The 9,199-nt window shown below is 38.5% G+C and overlaps 1 long non-coding RNA gene across 1 annotated transcript; it reads left to right on the top strand.

Moving 5' to 3' along the window:
* The first annotated feature begins 934 nt into the window (after positions 1-934).
* LOC102780728 (uncharacterized) lies at positions 935-2,140 on the top strand. Its single transcript, XR_437394.2, has 2 exons — positions 935-1,939; positions 2,026-2,140. It is a non-coding gene; the product is annotated as an uncharacterized LOC102780728 (long non-coding RNA).
* Positions 2,141-9,199: the final 7,059 nt, after the last annotated feature.

Raw genomic sequence — 9,199 nt, 5'->3', positions numbered from 1 at the left:
GTCACCTTGAAGAAAATTTGGCAAAACTGTTTATTATCATATAATATGCATATTTACCTGGGATCTGACACCACAGCAATGCAAAATTTTAATATGCACTAAAATGTCATGCTTGATTCTTGAATTGCAGCTACAGAAGACACCAAGGCTATCTGCTCAACCAATCAAAATACTTTCACTTTAAACTGTGACAAACTGCAATGATTCCCACGTCTCTTTTATTTGACGCAATAAGCTTTAATGTTTAAAGAACACCTTAGAAATAAATAGCAGCACAGAGAGCACACTCAGTGATTAAAATACTTAACTAGAATTTAAATGTTTATTTTACGGCTCTGTGTGCTAAATCACCAGATTAATGATCATGTCTTGTCCTTCTGACAGTGTCGAATTTTATTAGTATAGTTTATGTTCTTTATTGACTTTTAATGACCATTTTATGTTTTTGTTGTAGATGTCACAGGGATAATTTTCAGTGGAAGAGTCATAAGATCCATGAAATGAAATGGTCAAATGCTGCCAATGCCACGGCTTTTGTGTAAATGCGCAATTGAATCCCTGGGTTAAATAGCCAGTTAATGACCAGTTTCATTTATCCTGACCGACAATTAGGGTAAGTGAATCCAGATAATGGAAAGATATCCTGGTATCCTGAACAAGCTTTGTAGTATAGGGCCCTGAACTTGTTTTGTTTTTTGATATCTTTAATTTCTCTTTGCTATTTGGGATTAATTGGACCTGATATTGTAAGTCACCATTGTTTTGCGAAGTATAAAAACAATATTTTGAATATAAAGATGTATAAGATGCAGTAATGAGGACATGTGGTGTCAGGAAGGAAGAAAGTTTTTTTTTGTAGTTGATGATATTATAGGGTTCCTTCTGTTAGATTAAATGGATTTAAATAGAATTAAATGTGAAAGTCTCACAGCTATGTCCGGAAAGTGCCTTCATCTACATGATAGTAGGCTTAGAAGGCAATGATAATCCAGTGTGGTCTGTGTTAAATAGAAAGTATTCTCAGTGTGCTTTAAATGCATACAATTTTATTGCAAGTGAGGTTTAAGATGTTCATTTCACAGGAAATGTCAATGAAAAGGGCAAAGAGTTGCAGATAAGGATCACGGAGAACACATGCTGATAGTGGATCCACTTTGTGAGACTTGTCTCAACTAAGAGTTGCTGAGGTTTAGGATCTGTGACCTTGACAACAACGCTGGTTATGTTACTTATACAGATACTCCATACAAATTTGCATTCAATTCAAATTCTCTTCCCATGTGAGCAACACAGGGAAACAGCATTAAGCAGCAACTTTTTAACTTTTGTAGCTGATTAATTAGTCTGTAATTAAAGGACTTGAACATATTTGCGATGTGCTTGTTTTTTTGTTTTGTTTTTTAAACATGCTAAGAGTAATCTGGTGTTCAGATCCCAGAAGATCTATGTGACAAACTTGAGATTTTGACAGTCCTGATATAATTCACGGTTTAACCCTCACTACCTTATATGTTTCATGGTCAGTTGGATTGTTTGGGGTTTTTCCAATTGTGGCTGTCCACCCCTTTGGTGTGGAGCTTCCCACGTCTCACCTGGGCCTCGTCTACATGCAATCAGCAGGAGGGCTTTTTAAACCCGGAGCAGTCTGCCATTCCTCGCCAGTTCGTTATGTGCCTTCCAGCAGTAACTGGACAGCTCACTTGTGTAACTGTGGTAGTTGACTTTTCCTCATGTAACCTTATTCTCCCTGTGTACAGAGGGTGTCACTTCCATAATTTGGACTTGCCGGGAGGAACTTCCTTTCCTCTGCTCTGGGAATTTCTGGCTGCCTTCCCTGCCTGCTTGCCTGCTCTCCTGCCTGCCACTGCACCCCGGATAATCTGGCTGCTCAACTACCTCTGAACACTTCCACAAACCTCCCCTCCTCAGAGCCCCGCAAGTATGAAGAAAAAACTCACCAGCAAACTCCTTTCTGTTACCAGCTCCTTACCTCATGACAATAAATGCTTCTCCATCTTCTTGCAGACCCCTCCTCATCCCTCTGTTCCTCGTTGCCACTCTCCCCTTTGTGATCCAGCCCTTAGGATCCCCTCTCCAGAACCAGTTGATTATTTCAGTTAAATAAAATCTTTATAAATAGTTTCCTGGTGTGTCTGCATTTCAGGCAAACTGCTCGGTTTTATGACAATATGACCTCTTCTTTTTAAATTAAGAGATTTAAGGGAAAAGTCTAATTGCAATCTTTGCAATACAGAACTGACTCAACTGGTTTACAAATGGTTGTATTCTGATGGTATTTCCTATATGAGAGGAGATGCCAAAGTTGCCATTTTATGCTGTCCTGCAGAAACTATGTCCCTGTTTGTGAAGGAACTTTACAAGAGTAGTGAATGGGAATTCTATTTAATGTGAATTTCTGTCTCGATAGCAACAGATTCATAAAAGAATCGGATTTTTCTTATTGCCACCTTGACGCCACCTTGATAAACTTACCTTATAGATGGCAATACATTACAAGTGTTTACAGACCTGATCCCCATCTTTGAAACAATAATTTCAAAGGCAACAAGATCATAAGTTCACTGCACACAATGATCAAGAACCAAGGAATGTTAATGAAATTCAGTGACATGCAGTGGTGACAGGCAAAATGAATGGATACAAAGACAGCAGGATTCTTCGATAATTTTATGCTGCTTTTGAGACCACAGGACAAAGCATGTGAGAATAATTTCTGATTACCGTAATGAGTCTGTTGACTGACAAATGATGGGTTTGTAACTACTTTAGAGGATTAGATACACAACCAGAGCCTGGAGTGGTGATGAGGACTAAGACACGTTGTATCTCAAAATCCTCCTAAATATCTTTTTCCCCCATGAGCCCAGGTTTGTTTACTTTTCTTTCTTGAATGTATTTTCAGAGCAGTAATTTTTACACAATATGTGATGAGGTATTCTTTCTTTCTTTTGTGTAATCATTCAGTTTCATGAAGGCAAGATTGATCAAACTGGTTATCCAGTTTTTTGTCTTCAGGGTACACCAAATTAAAGGTTTTGTAAGATTTTTTAATCTAAAGCCATAAGGCTAACACAATTCACCAAAAGTCCTGCGACTCTTCATTGACAATAAATCCTAAGCTATTTTATATAACTGCTTTTTAAGCACTCTTAAGGTTTTCCCCTGACACATATGACATTTGTTAAGTGCAAAAATGTTAAAACAAATAAAACGGCTGTTGAACTCTAAAATGTTCATTTGAAGGGAAATGTCAAGAAAAAGGGTGAAGAGCGGCAGATAGGATCACGGAGAACACGAACTGAAAGTGAATCCACTTTCTGAGACTCGGCTCACCTAAGAGTTGCTGAGGATTAGGATCTGACATGACAGGGAAAGAGAGAGTGACCTTGATGGTTTTAGGGAGAGCAAATGACTTTTCATCCAGGCTGGCTGTAAAGATGAAGGGTGCTGAGTGACACAAGAGAGCTTAATTCAGTCTGCAGGATGGAGGGGATGGAGGATAAAGAGAAAGGATGAGCAGGGAGGTGGAATCACACATTTGTCTGGCTCGGGTTATATCTGACTAAAATATGAGTCCAGTATGAGGGGTAATTTTCATCAGGCAGCCAGATAAGTCAGAATCACAAAGACACGGATTCTTTGTTATTCAGCAAGACTCAATCATAGGCATGTGTCCTCCATTGCTATCACAGTCCCGGCTGATTAGTTAGGAGTAGGAAGAGTGTTCCACTGTTATTTCTCTTTCTTTGACACATTTTTTAAAAACTTTTTTTGGTAAAAACTCACGATATCATCTTCTCTGTCCTCGTCTTAATTGTCTTATTTATTTGGTCACCTCAAATTAATGTTTTTTGTCATGCATTTATTCAAGACTTATGGAAGTTTTCATGGTTTGTATACACAAAGCAAAGTTTTTCCATTTTTAATGGTTAAAAAACAAATTGCAGTTAGATGTGTTTCTGTTGGTGCACGTAATTTTGCACACATTTTCACATTTGAAATCACAGGTGTGGCTTTTCATCCCTAGTGACTCACATCTGCAGCATGGCTGTAGCCATTCCTCTCTATGTGTTTGCTGACTCAGCTGTTGAAGTGAAATGGTCTGAACAAAAGTGTGATGCAGTGATCTGATGAGTGTCTTACCCGTGCAAGACCTCACAGTGAACCTAAATGTTTGTCAGGTGGTTCAAAGAATGACTCAGTTTGAAAAACGTCAAATGGAAACCTTAGTTGGTATTACCCTAGCAGAAATGTTCTGAATTCAAAGGCATCTAGTGACAAATCATCACCTACTAATCATGGTTTGTTCAACCCTTCAAGAGACACAGGCTCAGCTCTATTTATGTTCCTTAAATCTATCTGCAGTGTGTTCTGAGCACCTGGTAACCTACCACCAAGCCCTTAGGGCGAATTAGCAATATATTTAGGAGATTTATATTTTACATAAGCCATCTTCATAGTCCCACTGGATTGTCAGACTGAAAATATCTTCAGGAGCAAATGTGTTGTAAGTAAATATTCAAACAAGATAGATCCATGCCTGAGCAACTTAACGAGGCAGTTGGTTCACATATTGTTGTGACTGACTTGTTTGAAAAAGGAAGCTCTGATTTTTATTTATTTATTATTAAGCTAAACATACAATCATATTCCATAATCTATGTGTCATAAACATTTGACACGGTTGCCTGTGATTTTGGCTCAGTTATGGATGAATGTTTATATAATCTAAAGGTAGGCTTGATTCCAGTAAATAATAACCTGTGTTTCATTTTTCATTGATGAAATGTATGTAACAGCTATCAGCCTGAGATTTTCGTGCACATAGGCACCATTGCTAAAACTCACAAATCTTATAGAGGAAAACAATAATGCGTCGAGTGGCAGTTCAGAGTACCCAGCCTTCTTGGAGTCCCTGGGTGGGGCACTGGAGGGTGCTCCCCCTGGGGACTCTGTTGTCCTTCTGGGAGACTTCAATGCTCACATGGGTAATGAATGAATGAATTGAACTGATCCCTGACAAAGCTCCATAACAAAAAGTCTTTCATCTATGAAAAATTTTAACATTTTGAAACCATTATTACTTTGCCTAGTCCCATGTCTCCTCAAAATAGCCCAAGCTGATCAGTTCAGGCTTCACCTATAAACTGAAAACAAAAAGATTGGGTGACCAAACCCACCAAATTTGAACTTTACATTTTGATGTTAATTAGTGTCCATGCAAGATTTTGCAACCAGTTAGTGACCATATTTGGCAGATAAGATGAATGCACGGAGATGCATACAGTTATGATCAAAAGTTGCATACACAGATCAAGGGCATGAATATCATAAAGAATTTGGACTTTTAAGCAGTTTTTTTTGTTTAATTGTTGTTGTTTTGTTTATTTCAGGATAGTCATTGTAAAGCATGCACCTTTAATGACTTTAAAAAGCACAGACTTTGCTAATCTGTACAGGGTCAAAATAATACATAGATTCACTTAAATCTTTTAATAAGTAATTTTAATAATTGGTTCTACAGTATCTTTTAACTTGACAAGACCAAGGACTTTAATTTGTCATCATTGAGCATCTTGGATTTACAGAAGTTGGGAAGTTCTCTTGTAGCAAAACAACAGCAGATTCAAAGGTCATTAGTTTAAACAACTGTTCATAAATATAAGTTATTCTGATGTGTACATTTAAAAGGTCTGAAAGAAGACCCAAACTGTCACCCTCAGATGAGAGTAAATTAGTTAAGACATCTAGGAACCACCCAGGAACCATCAATGCTCGAGCCTGGCATGAATTCGAAACTGTTGGAAACCCAGTGTCACTGTCCACAGGGAGTTTTACTTTACTAAGACAGTGTAGCACTGTACCAGTGGTAGAACAATTTGCTGTTGGTTTTGTTTTCCTTCCACCTGGACTCCTCTGTGCACAATATATCTATCTCTCTCTTTACCAGTCATAGTCTCTATGTACAGTCCCTTACATTGACATTCTTGCTTTTTCTCTCTCTCTCGCTGCCTCCTAAACCACCTCCCCCCTTTCCTCTTCTTTCATTTTCAGTCAACAGTATCACACTTTCCACCAGATCCTGTTGGTCAATAGGGTCCAGTTTGGAAATCTCATTCTTAATTATCCACATGTTTGATTTGGCAAAGATCTTGTTAATGTCAGCTATCAAGTATGGTGGTGGTACTTTAATGCTCTGTGGCTGTCTTGCTGATATGATACTGAGAGATTGTGGATAGAATTTAATGAGGAAAGAAATGTTCAACTTCACCTCAAATCAACACCTAAATAGTTAAAACCTGGACACATTTGTGTGTTCCACCAGGAAAATGATCCCAAACACAAATAGCTAGTTTTGGAATGGATGAAGCAGTCTAACACTAAACTTCTGGAATGGCCTTCTCGAAGCCCCAACTCAAACCCCATTGAAAATGGGTGCACTGCACTTAAAAGTAGCTAGTGGTTGCTTGTGTTGGGACACTTGTTAGTCAAAGCAGTTACACTCTTAAGTGAATGAGAAAATGCAGTTTTTGTCACTTCCACATTGTTCATTGAGCCCTGGAGATGGCCAATAACAGCAGGAATCTAAGATAAAAAAATGTATCTTGTGTGATCTTGGTTCATGGTATTTTAAAATGCATCTTTGATCTAGTTTTCTATTATTTTGTTATTATATTGACTTGCTTGATTCTACATTGCACACGTCACATTTAAAAGCTTCACTACAAACAAAGCTAAAAGAAAATGACCTACCTTCTGAGACTGATGATGCTTGATGTTAAAAATCTTAAAGGAAATGTCACGCTCATTTGTGACAGCTGAACCTTTGAAGGCCACAGTGGCTTCGTCAGTGCCTCACTGGACACCATGATTGATTTAAGGGTCAGTGAGTCCAATACATTTCATCTGAGCTGATCTCTGAAGAACTGATGTGATCTTAATTGAGTCTGTTACATCTTCCCAGGAAAAGAGAAGGAAGGACAAATACACAGGCCTCAGAGGTATAAGGAACATCACAGAGATAATTGATGCTCACAGTATTACATTGTTCCCTTCTGGTTCCAAACAAGAGCACTGTTGTTTGACTATATCCAGTTTGTTAAAATGTTGCAGTAGCATGACAACTGATGTATTTGATACCTGTATGTATGTAACTATTGTGATACAAAATATATTATATAATTACAGGTACACAAAGTCATCAGCTTGGTCTAGAACAGATACGGAGGTATGATAACAAGGTTCTGCAACTCTGTTCATAGAAAAACCTTTCATGGTTTAAATATGCCAGATCTCCTTAATAAAGCAGTTTTCCTGTACACCCCTGGACCGCTTTCAGCACATCTGCTTTTTTTTAGATCACTTCACAGAATTTCCACATGTACAGTTTCATCACAGGCCTTACACTTGAGTAGAGAGCAAAACATCAACCTCTATGTATGTCAGGTCAACCCTTCCTTCATGTCCAGAATGAACACTGGTGAATGCCAAACATGAGAACAGGAGTTTTCAGTGCTAGAGTCCATAGTGTTTAAAACGGAAGACAGTGTTCAAGTTACAGATACAGTTGTTGTCCTTTTTTTTTTTTTTAAATTTTGCATTATACCACCTCAGGGTGCCAGTGCTGACTTTTCACTGTCTGTGTGTGAGGAAGAACTTTGCAGCAAACAAATCATGGTGTGACATAGGCTATGATGCCATAGTGCCTTTATAAACCAGCAAGTTGTCAGGGGTACAGCAGTACCTGAGAAGGTCCCACCATGTAAATTTCTGTTGCACTGATGTGACACAATTTGGGGGAGCAGCGGGGCCCATCTAGTTGGATTAAATTTGGATACTAAGTGAAGAAATAGTTAGTAACTTCAGTAATGTTCAATGAATCTACTTCAGTTCCTTTAGTAAATGATTATGTTTTTTAGTTTGTATTATAGCGCATCCTCCACTCACTCTGAAAATAGTGCATTATTTCTGGGAATGTATTTCTCTCTTCCTGAATGGGAATGACAGTATCTGCGTCACTGGTGTGTTATCATTCTTGAACTCTACATTTGCTACTGGTTATAGGCAGTATATTGTTATAGACTTACATGCTATCTGTCCTTACTGAACTGCTAAATAAACTTTAATAGGATTTACAAAGGCTTTAATCACACCCTGACTTTCCCTGTGCCACCATGTTTTAATTTTGTGTGAAATGTTTCCTACTTTTTTGAATAGACTGCAATCAAATTTAGTCCAGATTTGCATTTTGCTATCACAATGACTTGTAATCAACCCTATATCAATCAGAAGTATTGTTAAATGCTTTCATTTAGGGTATAAGCAGATCAAGTATATTTTCATTTGCCCTAACTCTCCTGTCTTTAATCAGTAAATATTAATATGCTAACAAGCTAAATATAGATGGTGAACATAATTCCTGTTTCCCACCTCCATCTGATGTAAATTAATATGACTTAAACTAATTTGACAACAAATCCTTCATCCTCAAAACAAAGAAAGACCATGTTTGCTATCTACCTTGAATGGTAATACCGGTACTATGGTAGTTAATCATCCACCACCAGGGGCTATACAAAGGTTAAACTTTGTATAGCCCCACTGTGGTGACATCCTTTTCTTCTTTCTGAAATAAGAAATACATGAAGGAATAGTTCTCACATCTTACTAACATCAGCAGTTATCACTGGATTTGTTGAATACTGAGTTAAACCTAGTAGTGAACAAAGATCTGAAACGCCAGATTGAGGAAGAATAAGGAAACTGATATGAACTTACTTCTAGTTGTGGCTTCTGTAGAGAATCGCTCCATCCGGAGTCTGGAGGAAGAACGGACAAGTGCTCTGACACCAGCCGTAGGGCTACTGTTTATTTCAGATCCGAGAGAGGTGAGGAAGTGTCCTGCTGGCACCGTGCAGTCGTCCTTGCCGTACATAACGCAGGAGCGGGACGGGCTTTTAGTGTGTAACTGTCACCATCTGCGCACGTGAGAGCCACAGGGACGTGGACTGCTGACTGCGGACACTCTCTGTTCCTTTACTTGACGATGACTCTGCAGGCTGGTGCGCTCTGCTACTGCACTCTTTTTGTTTTACTTTAGCAAATAAACCAACGATCGGATGCACTAAATTCCTTCTTTCGTGCGTAATAGCCGCGCGGTAAGGCTACGGGGACGCGT

Source organism: Neolamprologus brichardi, chromosome 17 (assembly GCF_056152115.1).
Source record: "Neolamprologus brichardi isolate AB-2024 chromosome 17, ASM5615211v1, whole genome shotgun sequence".
Classification (NCBI taxonomy): Eukaryota; Metazoa; Chordata; class Actinopteri; order Cichliformes; family Cichlidae; genus Neolamprologus; species Neolamprologus brichardi.
The sequence above is the reverse complement of the archived record's forward strand: the minus strand, read 5'-3'. Positions and strand labels throughout refer to the sequence as shown.